Source organism: Budorcas taxicolor, chromosome 3 (assembly GCF_023091745.1).
Source record: "Budorcas taxicolor isolate Tak-1 chromosome 3, Takin1.1, whole genome shotgun sequence".
Taxonomy (NCBI): Eukaryota; Metazoa; Chordata; class Mammalia; order Artiodactyla; family Bovidae; genus Budorcas; species Budorcas taxicolor.
Window position 1 is genome coordinate 16,068,550 of NC_068912.1, and position 13,555 is coordinate 16,082,104.

Here is a 13,555-nt window from a genome sequence, read left to right on the forward strand (position 1 = left end):
GCTCCAGACCTCACCTACCTCACTACTTGGTGCCCCAAATCTTGGACCCCTGGAAATCCCCCTGGGGGGACAGAATGAATGTGTGGCTTCAGGCCAGGTCCAAGGAGTGTGTTGGTAAAGCTGAGGTGTATTAGTCCCTCAGTCACGTCCAGCTCTTTGTGACCCCATAGACTGTGACCCTCCAGGCTCCTCTTGTCCATGGGATTTTCCAGGCAAGAATACTAGAGTGGGTTGCCATTTCCTTCTCCAGGGGATCTTCTTGACCCAGGGTTCCAACCCGGGTATCTCACATTGCAAGCAGACTCTTTACTGTCTGAGCCACCAGGGAAGCCCAGGGGTCTGCCCGAAAGGGGACTGTAATTGATAACAAGTGCTTTTGTAACACTACAACTGATGGGTTGCTCACTGTTAAAGGACTTTAAGGGTACTAGCTTAATTCGTGTATGGATGTGAGAGTTGGACTATTCAGAAAGCTGAGCACCGAAGAATTGATGCTTTTGAACTATGGTGTTGGAAAAGACTCTTGAGAGTCGCTTGGACTGCGAGGAGATCCACCACCCAATCCTAAAGGAGATCAGTCCTGAATACTCACTGGAAGGACTGATGCTGAAGCTGAAACTCCAATACTTTGACCACCTGATGCGAAGAACCGACTCATTGGAAAAGACCCTGATGCTGGGAAAGATTGAAGGCGGGAGGAAAAGGGGACCACAGAGGATGAGATGGTTGGATGGCATCACTGACTCGATGGACATGAGTTTGGGCTCCCAGAGTTAGTGATGGACAGGGCAGCCTGGAGTGCAGCAGTCCATGGGGTCGCAAAGAGTCAGACATGACTGAGCAACTGAACTGAACTGAATTCTAATAGGATGGGGTGAGGCAGGGTGGGGATGGAACAAGGTTCACTCATTCAGCAAACATTTACACTCTATTGTGTACCAGAGGCAGTGTGGTACTGAGAATACGGAGGCGTGTTAAGGAGTTTATAATCCAGTGGAGCCCCCTTTCTGAAGCACGAGGGATTGCAGTTAGACCTAAGGAAGAACTTCCTCAGAGAGTCGATGAAAAGGGGCTTTAGGAAAGGAGTCTTCCAGAGTGTGTGTCGGGAGGAGTAAGTACAGTCTAGCCTGGGGACCAGGGTCTGGATTTGGCATCCTGGCTCTGTGGACCATCATCCACCTGAAGAAGCCTGGTTCACATTGCTTGCCTTCTGCAGGTGTTCAGAACTTACACTTCTTGGAGAGGGAGGCAGGCTAGGTAGGAGGTATGATTCCATGTCCCAGGAGGGAGAATGTGTTTAGGGAGGGGACACAAACTGGCCCCCTGGGTTCCCAGAGGGTGTGGGCTGCCTGGGGCTTCTCAGTTTCGTTTCTAGGGCCCATTTCCTTCGTTTGCATAACGAACTCTCAAGGAGGCTAGGAAGTTCCCCCAAGCCCCCTCCTCTTTCTGAGCCACTCAGGAAGTGATATGCTGAGCTGGAGGTTTCTGAAACTGCTGAATCAGGAAGAAAAGACCACAAACCCAGGGGGTAGGTTGGGGAGGGGCCGGGACACCAAGGACATTGGCCATTCTGATTACCCTCTCTCTGCTGTCCCCCGTCAGCGATCCTCCTGCCCATTGTAGGTCACTGCCACTCTGTCACACCCATGCCCCTACAGCAGCGCTGGTAAGGGGGGGCACCCCGAGTCTCAGATGATAGGATGCTCGCTGGTCATAGACACAGCATGTGGAGACGAGCCAAGGGAGGCTGGAGCTGTGGGGACAGAGCTCCCTCCTTCCCACAGGGCTGGGGACATCTTTGACCACGCAGGAGGGTAGACCCACTGGACTCTGCCACACGACCTTGCTTGGCCCCCAGGGTCTGGCCTGAGCCCTTCCAGTTTAAGCATTTGGTATTTTAAGCACTTGGCTTTTCTGCCCTTTCCTCTGGGAACTCCCGCAGCTAAGTGCTCAGCTCCGGGGTGTCTTGGGGGAATCACTAGAATCAGGGGTGGCCCTCCTTGGCTTTCCCCTCTCAAGTGGAAAAATTCTGCTTCCTTTGACCATCCCCCAACTGTATTTCCCTGCGGTCCCCCAACCTGCCATTCCTCCCTCCCACCCCTGCCCCTCACTCTTCAGCCTCACCTCCTTTCCTGCCCTCAGCGCCACCTTCTTTCATCATGCCCCCTCCAGCCCTAACCTCCTCCAGGATCCTCCCCATCTCTTCCTGCTTCCCTGGGTCCTCCAGGCCCCAGTTTCACCCCTGCCTTTTACTCCCACCCACGCTGGGGAGTGGGGGGATGGGGTGGTGGTCACCTTCAACCTGCCCCACCCTATAAGTTCCTTGAAGGCCAGAGGCCTGTGTTCCTTTGGAGGACCACTTCCAGCCCCCTCTGCTGGGCCCCTGGACAGATACTGGATTGGCAGGCTGTTGCCATGGGAACTTCAATCTCCTCCTCTCATCTGTTCTGGGTCATAGGTACTCCTGGTCCCTCCACACTTCACCTGCTCACAGAGGGTCTGGCAGGAATCTGCAGGTAGAGGGGTGTGTGTGGGTTATTGGTCTAAACCCAGACCATATCAGATTCCTTTCACCAGCCAGTGGTCAGAGCCACAGAAACCCCTTAGTACTAATTCTCGGGGGTTGTCCGAGTTCCCTGTCCCTCCCCTGTGGGCCTTCCCTCAAGGTTGCTGCCCATCCCTTGGCTTCTGGAATAGGCCCCTTCCCCGCTCACCTGGTCTCTATCCGGGGCCAGGTGGAGACCCAGCCCGGGTCTCTTCTAACTGGACCGGTGGCCTGGGCAAACTTTCCGTCTCCGGTCTCCACAACTGCCTGCCTGCGGGCCTTCTTGCTTCAGGGCTCGGCTTTCTCATCACTGAAGTGAGCCTGTACATCCCCCTCATGGGTAGTTGTGATGATGGAATGAGCCATCCAAAGACAAAGGAAAAGGCTTTTCAAACTATAGAGTGCTGTCAAAAGTTTTAGTTACTTAGCCTCTAAGGGGGAAGTTGAGGCCGCTGTGAACTACTGATATGGGAGCAGAGGGTGTTGGTTCCCAGACCATGTAGTAGGAGCTGACAGGGAAAAGATGCCAGCCAGCACTCAAGACCCAACACTGTGCTACGTGCTGGGGCGACCACAGTCTTTGCCCCTGAGGCTAACCAAATTAGTTTAATACCAAGCAGAGAGGTTTTTTTTTTAAAATTATAGTTTATTTTTTAAAATTGTAATAAAAAATATTTATTGTAATTGATTGATGACTGCTTTACAATATTGGTTTGATATGTCATACATCAACATGGATTAACCATAGGTGTACCTATGTCCCCTCCCTCTTGAACCTCCCTCCCACCTCCCATCCCTCTAGATTATTATGGAGCCCCAGTTGGAGTTCCCTGAGTCATACAGCAAATTCCCATTGACTATCTATTTACGTATGTGAGTGTAATGCCAAGCAGAGTTTTAAAAGTACTCTCTTACCAGTGGCAGAAAGGCGAAGAGGAAGGAGGGGGTGGTGTTTTTTTTGGAGGGTGCTGTGCTATGTGACATGTGGGATCCTAGTTCCCTGACCAGGAATTGAACCGGCATTCCCTGCAGTGGACGCATGGAGTCTTAACCACTGGACCACCAGGGAAGTCCCAGGAAGGGGTGGCCTTTGAGCTGGACCTTGAAGATAATAAGGATGGATGATGGGGAGGGGATCTCAGACTAGGCAGAAGTGAGGCCTTAGGGGAGGGTGGAACAGCCCTGTGGTCAGACGGTGTTAAGTTCACGGTCCTGCAAGGGAGCAAGTTCTCCCATAGGCCTGCTTGCAAGTGTATAGTGATAGGAAATGGAGAGAGGTGTGAGGGGCAGGGGGCATGAAAAAGGAAGACACACTGGAGTGCAAGGCAGCTGGCAGGTGGAAGGGTGGAATAGAAAGAGATGAAATCAGAGGTAGTTAGGAGGTGTCAGCCAGCAACTCAGGAGAGAGATGATGCAGGCCTGATTTAGAGCAGGGAATTAGAATGGCCTGGCCTTGGATGGGACAAGGGCAAGGGAGAGGGAGGGGCCAAGGACGCACTGAGCTTCCCAGCCTCGTGACAGCTGGATGACTGCATCCTCACCTGATACCAGGAAAGAAGGAGGAAAGGCTGGAACTGGTTTTGCAGGGGGTGGGGTGGGGTGAGGTGTGTGCAGTGGGGATGGAGGGGGCTGGGGATGGGGGAGGGGGAGCTGGTGGGCTTGATTGTTTACGGTGTGGGACAGGGATACAGCCAGTCTTCCAGCAGGTCGCTCTTGTGCTCCACCAAGCTGTATGCGCCTGCCTCCCAGTCCTTGCGTCCCTCCTACCCCCTGCCCACCCCCGAATTCCTTTCCAGGGCAGGGCCCCTTTGGAGAACTTCTTACCAGTCAGTACACTTACCTTTACTGGGCCTGAGAGGAGGCACCCAGCAGAGGCGAGTGCGTCCACTGAGGTCATCACTGAGCCCTTCTCTGCAGTCAAAGTGAAAGGTCATCATGCAGGGCCCACGGGCAGAAACCTGAAGCCGTGCACTGTGGAGAGGGAGGGAGGTGTTAGACTGCCCCCTTGGGAAGCTCAACCACCTGTGGGCCAAACAGACCTGCCAGAAATGCTTGCTTATCTGGAATGCAGCCTTGGGCCCTTGGGGAGGCAGCTTTCTTTGTAGGGATGGTCCAGTGCAAGAATCTTGGCCTGAGAAACAGGCCGCCCCTCTCATCTCCATGGGCCATGGACTTTCAGAGCCCTTCTCTGCCTTTTATCTCACTGAGAAGTAGATCTTAAAGAAGGTGAGACCATGAGTCTCTTTTTTATACAGACGAAGAACTGAGAGGGAGGCAGGAGTTGACTTGCCTAAGGTCCTATGATAGCTGGACAGTGGCAGTGGAGGAAGACTGGCCCCCAAGAAGCCCTTCGGATGCCAGTAGAAATTTGAAATGTCTGGTACCACTGCTTTCCACGCCCCTCCCCCAGAGCTGACCCAGGGGTTGCAAGAAATAGCTGAGCTCCCATCTGTGGGTCCCTTTTGGGCTTCCCCAGTGGCTCAGTGGTAAAGAATCTATCTGCAACTCAGTCCTTGAGTTGGGAAAATCCCTTGGAGATCCCCATGGCCACACACTCCAGTATTCTTGCCTGGAGAATCCCATGGACAGAGGAGCACCTGGTGGGCTGCAGTCCACAGGGCTGCAAAGTGTTGGACACAGCTGAAGTGACTGAGCATGCCTGCACGCACTCTGGGTCCCTTTAGCTGACTCCTCCTCCCTGGGCCTGTGTGCCCCCGACTTCAGCTACCTGGTCCTGGAGGCATTTCCTCTCTGGCTCCCAGCTGCTACCTGATTGGCCTCAGCACGTGGGTAGGAGTAGGCCAATCCTGGAAGGACCGTCATGAGCACTGGTCCCACCTTTTTTGTTCAGAGGTGGAAACTGAGGCCCAGAGAGGGAAGTGACTTGTCCAAGGTCGCAAAGCTTGCTAAGGATAGAAGGGAGACCACAGCTGCTGACTCCTAAGAGTCCCCTGTTCCTCCTACCTCCACTCCTCTCTCTGGTTCTTCACCCTTGGAATTTAGGCTCTGAGGTGAGGTCTGGAGGAGCGGCTTGCTGCAAGACAAATCTTCCTCTGCTGCCGCTGAGCAGTGACTTCACACCTGGCTCCTTCTGCAGCGATGCCTGCAGCGGTGGCCACAGGGGGGCAGCAGTGGGAGAGACAGGCTGGCTAAGGACGGGCTGGGAGGGAGAGAGGGGACCCCTGGAGTTGCCCTGGAACCAGAACAACTGAATGTGGGGTTATGAGGTCTCAGCCTTGAGGATACCCACAAATGGCCTTCCAGCCTCAAGAGTAAATCCAGGCTCCCCAACTCTTTGCGTAAGAGCTCCCATTAATATGCTCATTCATTTATTCATCAGTCACTTATGGAGCACTCATACCCTGGGCCTGGCCCTGGGCTGTTACTTGATATTCTTTCCAAGAGCCTGGTGAGTGTTCAATCTCCTTTTGAAAAGAAATATCAAACTTAAACATTGTTAAATAACAGTCCCCAAAGGGGAAAGGTAGAGGGGGGAGGGATAAATTAGAAGTTTGGGAGTAACATATACACACCACTATATATAAAATAGGTAACCAAAAGAACCCACTGTATAGTTAGGGAACTCTACTCAATATTCCATAATAACTTATACAGGAAAAAGAATCTGAAAAAGAATAGATACATACACATGTATAACTGAATAACTTGGCTGTACACCTGAAACAACACAACATTGTAAATTAACTACAATATATAATTAAAAAAAGAAAATAACCATTGGCCTTTATCACTAAGATTGTTAAATGACAGATGAAATCTATAAATCACTAATCATTTGGCCTGCCCCATGCGGCTTGTGGGATCTCAGTTCCTCAGCCAGGGATTGAACCTGGGCCACTGCAGTGAAAGCCTGGAATTCTAACCACTAGGCAAGCAGAAACTCCCCTCAACTGCTCTTTTGGAGTCTGTCCCTCAGCTTCAAGGTTTACAGTCACCACCAAATAATCTAATGGAAAAACAAAATCATGCCTCAATCATGAATCTTTGTTTAAAAAAAAAACAAAACTCAGACTTCCGTAGTGGTCTAGTGGTTAGGAACCCAACCTGGCAATGCAGGGGACGTGGGTTCGATCTCTGGTCTGGGAAGATTCCACGCGCTACGGAGCAACTGAGCCTGTGTGCCACAGCTACCAAACCCACGTTCCAGAGCCTTCGAGCCACAACAAGAGAAGCCACTTCAAGGAGAAACCCATGCGCTGCAAGTGGAGAGTAGGCCTTGCTCGTGGTAACTAGAGGAAGCCTGAGCACAGCAACGAAGCCTCAGAGCAACAAGAACAAAAAAGACCCCAAACAAACGACCCCCGCAGAAACCAAAACAAAACTCTGTTCTCCTATTGTGTTCAATATTTCGGTGCAGCCACCATCCTTGAGTACATTAGTTAAATTTTTGGAGACTATTTCTTTTGAAAATGGGAGGATCCTTGCTTTGCCTACATTATTATTTTAATTTTTAACATGTATCAGAATTTTATTCTTTTTTCCCCAAGCCAACTATTGTTCTTTATTTCATAGATTTCATGATCTTTTGAAAGCTTAAAAAAACTGGAGTATAACTGCTTCACAATATTGCGTTAGTTTCTGCTGCACAACGAAGTGAATCAGCTATATGTAAGCGTGTATCCCCTCCCTCTTGAACCTCATATCCCACCCCTGTCCCACCCCTCTAGGTCATCACGGAGCAGCAACCCGAGCTCCCTGTGTTACACAGCAGCTTCCCCCGAGCGATCTATGTTGCATACTGTAGTGCATACATCGGAGGAGGCAATGGCAACCCACTCCAGTGTTCTTGCCTGGAGAATCCCAGGGATGGGGGAGCCTGGTGGGCTGCCGTCTATGGGGTCGCACAGAGTCGGACACAACTGAAGCGACTCAGCAGCAGCAGCAGTGTATACATGTCAGTTCTACTCCTGTGATTCGTCTCATCCTCCCCTTCCCTCCTTAGAATTTTATCCTTTGTAAAGGCTGAATAATATTCCATTGTAAGTATATATCACATTTAGTTTATTCATTCATCTGTTTGGGTTTTTTTTGTTGTTGTTATTGTTTGTTTGTTTTTTGGCTTCTCCAAGAGGGGTATAGGATTTTAACTCCTTGACCAGGGATCGAACCTGGGCCCCAGCTGTGAGAGTGCCAATTCCTAACCACTGGACCACCAGGGAATTGGTTCATTTACTCATTCGTTGATGGACATTTGAATTGTTTTCAGCTTTTGATGACTGCGACTAGCGCTAGTAGGAATGTGAATTTTACATCTGTTTGAGACCTATGTTCAAATCTGTTGGATACATAACCCAAAAGTGGAATCGCTCATCATATGGTCATTCTGCCTTTCATTTACTTTTTACATAGTGCTTTGCCTACATTACAGATATGGTAAGAATATGAAGTTTAAAAGTATTTACAGTCTATAGTAGATGCTCTTTGAATGCTAGAAGCATGTCTTTTTATATATTAATATACAGATTGCTCAGATTTTATCTTGGCTGTACAATATTCATTGAATTGTGCCTCAGTTTTCTCAGCCATAAAACTGAAGGTAAAATCTCTTCCTTATAGTGATGGAAATAATTTGTGGACCAGCAACTGAACAGGAGGCTCCAACTCTCCATTGGTCTGCTGGAGGGGGTGCTCTGTCCGGTGGAGGGTTGGATGACCCTCTGGGAATTCCTTAGGCGAGCAAACTCTCACCTCCAGGGACAACTTTGGCCTGTGGCATTTCTTACAGCTAGAGAACCTACGAAGTCAGAGCTGGGTTCATCCTCACTGGGTTCTTAAAAATTTGAGGGGAGGGGGTTCACGGGAGGAGTGGGACCCTAAGTGTCAGATTCTTCAGTTGTTTGTTTTTTGCTTTTTTTAGACTTTTCCTTTTTACAATTGTATTTATTTATTTATTTTGGCTGCACTGGGTCTTTGTCATGGTGCTCTGGCTTTCTCTAGGTGCAGTGCCCAGGGGCTTCTCTTGTGGCACGTAGGCTCAGTAGGGCATGCTTAGTTGCCCCATGGCATGTGAGATCTGGATTTCCCTGACCAGCGATCAGACCTGAGTTGCTTGCACTGCAAAGCAGATTCTTAACCCCTGGACCAACAGGGAAGTCCCTCCAGTTGTTTTTAAGTTGTTTTGCCCCTTCTCTCTGGTGTGGGATCCCAGGGTGTGGGGCAATGTATGATAATCTTTTTGGTAAATGAGCAAATGGGCAAATCTCTTAGTTATAATGAGCCTTGGGTGTCTCTTTTTCAGTCAGGATAGTATCGTTTACATCACATGATTGAGGTCTGACACATAGTAAACACTCAATTGTTGTTGTCAGTCACTCAGTCGTGTCCAACTCTGTGACCTCATGGACTGCGGCACGCCAGGCTTCCCTGTCCTTCACTATTTCCTGGAGTTTGCTCAAACCCATGTCTGTTGAGTTTATGATGCCATCCAACCCTCTCATCCTCTGTTGCCTCCTTCTCCTGCTCTCAATCTTTCCCAGCATCAGGGTCTTTTCCAATGAGTCAGCTCTTTGCATCAGATGCTCAATCAGTTCAGTTCAGTTCAGTCGCTTAGTTGTGTCCGACTCTCTGTGACCCCATGAATCACGGCCCGCCAGGCCTCCCTGTCCATCACCAACTCCTGGAGTTCACTCAAATTCACATCCATCGAGTCGGTGATGCCATCCAGCCATCTCATCCTCTGTCGTCCCCTTCTCCTCCTGCCCCCAATCCCTCCCAGCATCAGGGTTTTTTCCAATGAGTTAACTTTTCCCATGAGGTGGCCAAAGTACTGGAGTTTCAGCTTTAACATCATTCCTTCCAAAGAACACCCAGGACTGATCTCCTTTAGAATGGACTGGTTGGATCTCCTTGCAGTCCAAGGGACTCTCAAGAGTCTTCTCCAACACCACAGTTCAAAAGCATCAATTCTTCGGTGCTCAGCTTTCTTCACAGTCCAACTCTCACATCCATACATGACTACTGGAAAAATCATAGCCTTGACTAGATGGACCTTTGTTGGCAAAGTAATGTCTCTGTTTTTGAATATGCTATCTAGGTTGGTCATAACTTTCCTTCCAAGGAGTAAGCGTCTTTTAATTTCATGGCTGCAGTCACCATCTGCAGTGATTTTGGAGCCCCCCAAAATAAAGTCTGACACTGTTTCCACTGTTTCCTCATCTATTTCCCATGAAGTGATGGAACCAGATGCCATGATCTTCATTTTCTGAATGTTGAGCTTTAAGCCAACTTTTTCACTCTCCTCTTTCACCTTCATCAAGAGGCTTTTGAGTTCCTCTTCACTTTCTGCCATAAGGGTGGTGTGATCTGCATATCTGAGGTTATTGATATTTCTCCCGGCAATCTTGATTCCAGCTTGTGCTTCTTCCAACCCAGTATTTCTCATGATGTACTCTCTCAACAGATATTAATTATTAGCTATCTGAGGGGAGAGAAGTGAGTACATTGACAGTTATGGTGTAGTGTAAGCTGCTATGTAGGGGAGCTATGCTGTGCTTAGTTGCTCAGTTGTGTCTGACTCTTTGTGACCCCATGGACTGTGGCCCGCCAGGCTCCTCTGTCCATAGGGATTCTCCAGGCAAGAATACTGGAGTGGGTTGCCATGCCCTCCCCCACAGGATCTTCCCAACCCGGGGAGCGAACCCAGGTCTCCCGAACTACAGGTGGATTCTTTACCGTCTGAGCCACGAGCACAGGGTATATCAGGAGCACAGAAAACAGATGCATGTAAGTCAGATGGGCTAGGGGGTCAGGGACGGCTCATTGGAAGAGGCAAGACAAGCTAAGTGTTGAAGTCCAAGTCGGAGTCTGTTTCATGACAAAAAAATGGGAAGCGTGTTTCAGGCAGAGGGAATAACATTTACTAATACAAGGATGCACAGAGACATTTCCAGGTTGTATCAGAGCATCCTGCAAGTGCTAATTTATATAAATCTTCCCTCTCCAGTTTTGGGATGAAGGCTCTCACACTCCATTTTTAAGCTGTCTTGAAATTGCCTGTCTCCCATGAGAATAAATGCTGTTTGAGAAAAGCCTCTGTTTGGTTTACTGTTGTGTCTCTAGCAGTTCCTGGCATGTTTTAGAACTTTAATACACGTTGACTGAATGCATAGATGTCTCTCCCAATAGCTTCGCATAGACTCAGACTTCCCCTCCTTTCTTTCCCTGTTGAACTATTTTCTTACAACCCCAGGGGACTTCCCTAGTGGTCCAGTAGCTAAGACTCCATGCTCCGAACACAGTGGGTGCAAGTTCGATCTCTGCTCAGGGAACTAGATCCCACATGCTGTAACTAAGACCTGGTGGAGCAAAATAAATAAATGAATAAGGATTGAAAAAAAAAATCCAAACAAACCAAAGAAGCCCATCCCATTCTGTCCTGCATCTGCTAGGCTCCATTGCCCCTGAAGTGGTGGTCACCCAACACACGAGGACTAATTCACAAGTCACATCTACACTCACCACACCAGCAGAGGGGAGTGCTTGGGTCAGCTGGACAATGGCCATGGGAGAGCAAACTGGAACCAGAGCACGGAGCTGAAGCAAGGGTAACTCGTGGTATTGCTGAGCCGGGATGGTATCTGGTTCCACTGTGGGACAGGCTCGCCCTGGAGGAGCAGACCTCGGTACCCCCTGCTCAGGGCCCCCCTCTGCCTGGGCAAGGTTGGAGGGGTACTGACAAGCCCAGCTCTTCCCTCTTCTAGGCTCTGCAGAGCTGTAAGAGCCACTCTGCTGCAGGAGAGTTATCCTGTTTCTGAGTGTGTTAAAACAGTGAGCAGGTGACCTTCAAACAGGCCTTCCTCCTAAGCTTTGGGTCAGTGAGGTAAACTTCTCTTTGTTTATTATTATTAAAAAAATTATTTTTTATTTGGCTGCACTGGGTTTTAGCTGTTGTTGTGGAGTCGATCAGTCGTGTCTGACTCTTTGCAACCCCACAGACTAATAGCCCACCAGGCTCCTCTGGGTTGGGAAGATCCCCTGGAGAAGGGAATGGCAACCCACTCCAGTCTTGTAGCCTGGAGAATCCCACGGACAGAGGGCAGTCCCAAACCTCTTTTTAAAGCGTCCACTCCTTTAGCGAGAGGTGACTCTGAGAGGTTCCTGGGTTCTGGGAATACTCTTCTGAGGCCAGCACTGGCTTCCTCAGGCATCACCTCTGGAACCCTCATCAGGAGGCAGTGTCACCTAGAGGCTCTGGCTCCCAATCTCAGTCCCCAGGAACTCTGGCCACTCCCTTCTGGTCTCTGCTCCTGTCAGACACTCCTACTCCTTTGCCCTTTCCTGCCTCACCCTTGGCAGCAGCCTGGCCTTTAGCCCAGCCTGTTCTATCCTAAAAATAGTGCAGTCCTGTGCAGATTAGGAAAGCTTTCTACACGTATTCACATATTCCATGTTCCCTTTGGTTGTTGAAGAAAGGAGGAGCAGATGTTCCATAACGTGAAGAGTTTCATGGGCTCTGGGAGGGAAGCACTCCTTTGGGGAGCATATGGGCAAGTGACCTTGGAGGGTAGGGTGGATGGGTGTGGGAATTTGCAGGTTGAATGGTTTCCGGTGATGACAAGGCCCAGGGTGTGCCCCTGAGAGCTGGTATCCTGAAGAGGAGAGGAAGAAAAAGCCTTTGGATGCCTGAGGCCAAGGCTTTAAGCTGTAGGGGCGTTGGATGGGCTGACCAACAGTGACGTCACCAAGAATGGTGATGGGAAGCCAGTGGAAAAGAAGACAGGGAGCCAATGGCTGAGACTCAGGATGTGAGAATGATCACCAGCATTGGTGGTTGTCAACAATGAGGAAGGGAAGAGGCAGCTCAGGCAGGTGGCATGAGTCTTAGAGGAGCCACAGGTTTCTAAGAAGCAGGGGAGGAATGGCCCGGAAGCTGAAATGGAGTGGGAGGAAGGCCACGGATACCAAGTGTACGGATGCTTAGCTCTGAGGCTGCCCCTGGGAGGGTAATAGGGGACAGCGAGGTTCCACCAAGGCAGGGAGCAGGAGGGAACTATTGAGAAGAGACTGGGGTGTGGGGGATATTTTCTAATCACTGGGCCTTCCAGGGAGCTTCATTCTAGGAAGGGCTGGGGGGAAGGGGCATCGGTGTGGTTGGGTCAGGTGAGGGAGGAGTCTCTGGGAGAAGATCTGATTTCTCAGCGGTGACTCCGGGCGGCAGGAGCATGAGTGCAGTTAATCCTGTTTAGTCTCTGCTGGCAGAGGTGGGCTTGGTGCTTTCGGTGAACTCCCAAAGAAACTTGTTGAAGGTGACCTGGGAAATCTGATCCTGCATTGGATTGTAAACTCTGAAATCGAGACCTCCCTGGTGGTCCAGAGACTAAGACTCAGCTGCCAGTGCAGAGGGCCCAGGTTCAATCCCTGGTCAGGGAACTATACCCCACATGCCACAATAAAGACCCAGGGCAGCCAGATAAGTAAACAAACATTAAAAAGAAAAATGAAGTCTTGAAATCATACATGGCTCAGAATAAATAACAACTCCGTACTTGAAATCTTTCTTATTTATTTTTGGCTGCTCTGGGTCATTGCTGTGCCAGGGCTTTCACTAGGTGCAGCAAGCAGGGCAGGCCACTCTGTTGCCGTGCACAGGCTCCTCATTGTGGCAGTTTCTCTTGTTGCAGAGCACAGGGTCTAGGTGCGAGGGCTTCTGTAGCTGCAGCACTCTGCCTCAGTAGCTGTGGAGTGCCGGCTCTAGGGCTTTTCATGGTTGTGGCACACAAGCTCAGTAGTTGTGGCGTGTAGGCACAAGAGCCTAGTTGCTGTGTGGCACGTGGAATCTTCCCGGACCAGGGATTGAACCTATGTCCCCAGAACTGGCAGGCAGATTCTTATGCACTGCACCACCAGGGAAGTCCAACGATTCCATATTTAGATTGTTGTTCAGTTGCTCAGTTGTGTCTGACTGTGACCCCATGGACTGTAGCATACCAGGCTTCCCTGTCCTTCACCATCTCCTGAAGCTTGCTCAAACTCACGTCCATCCAACCATCT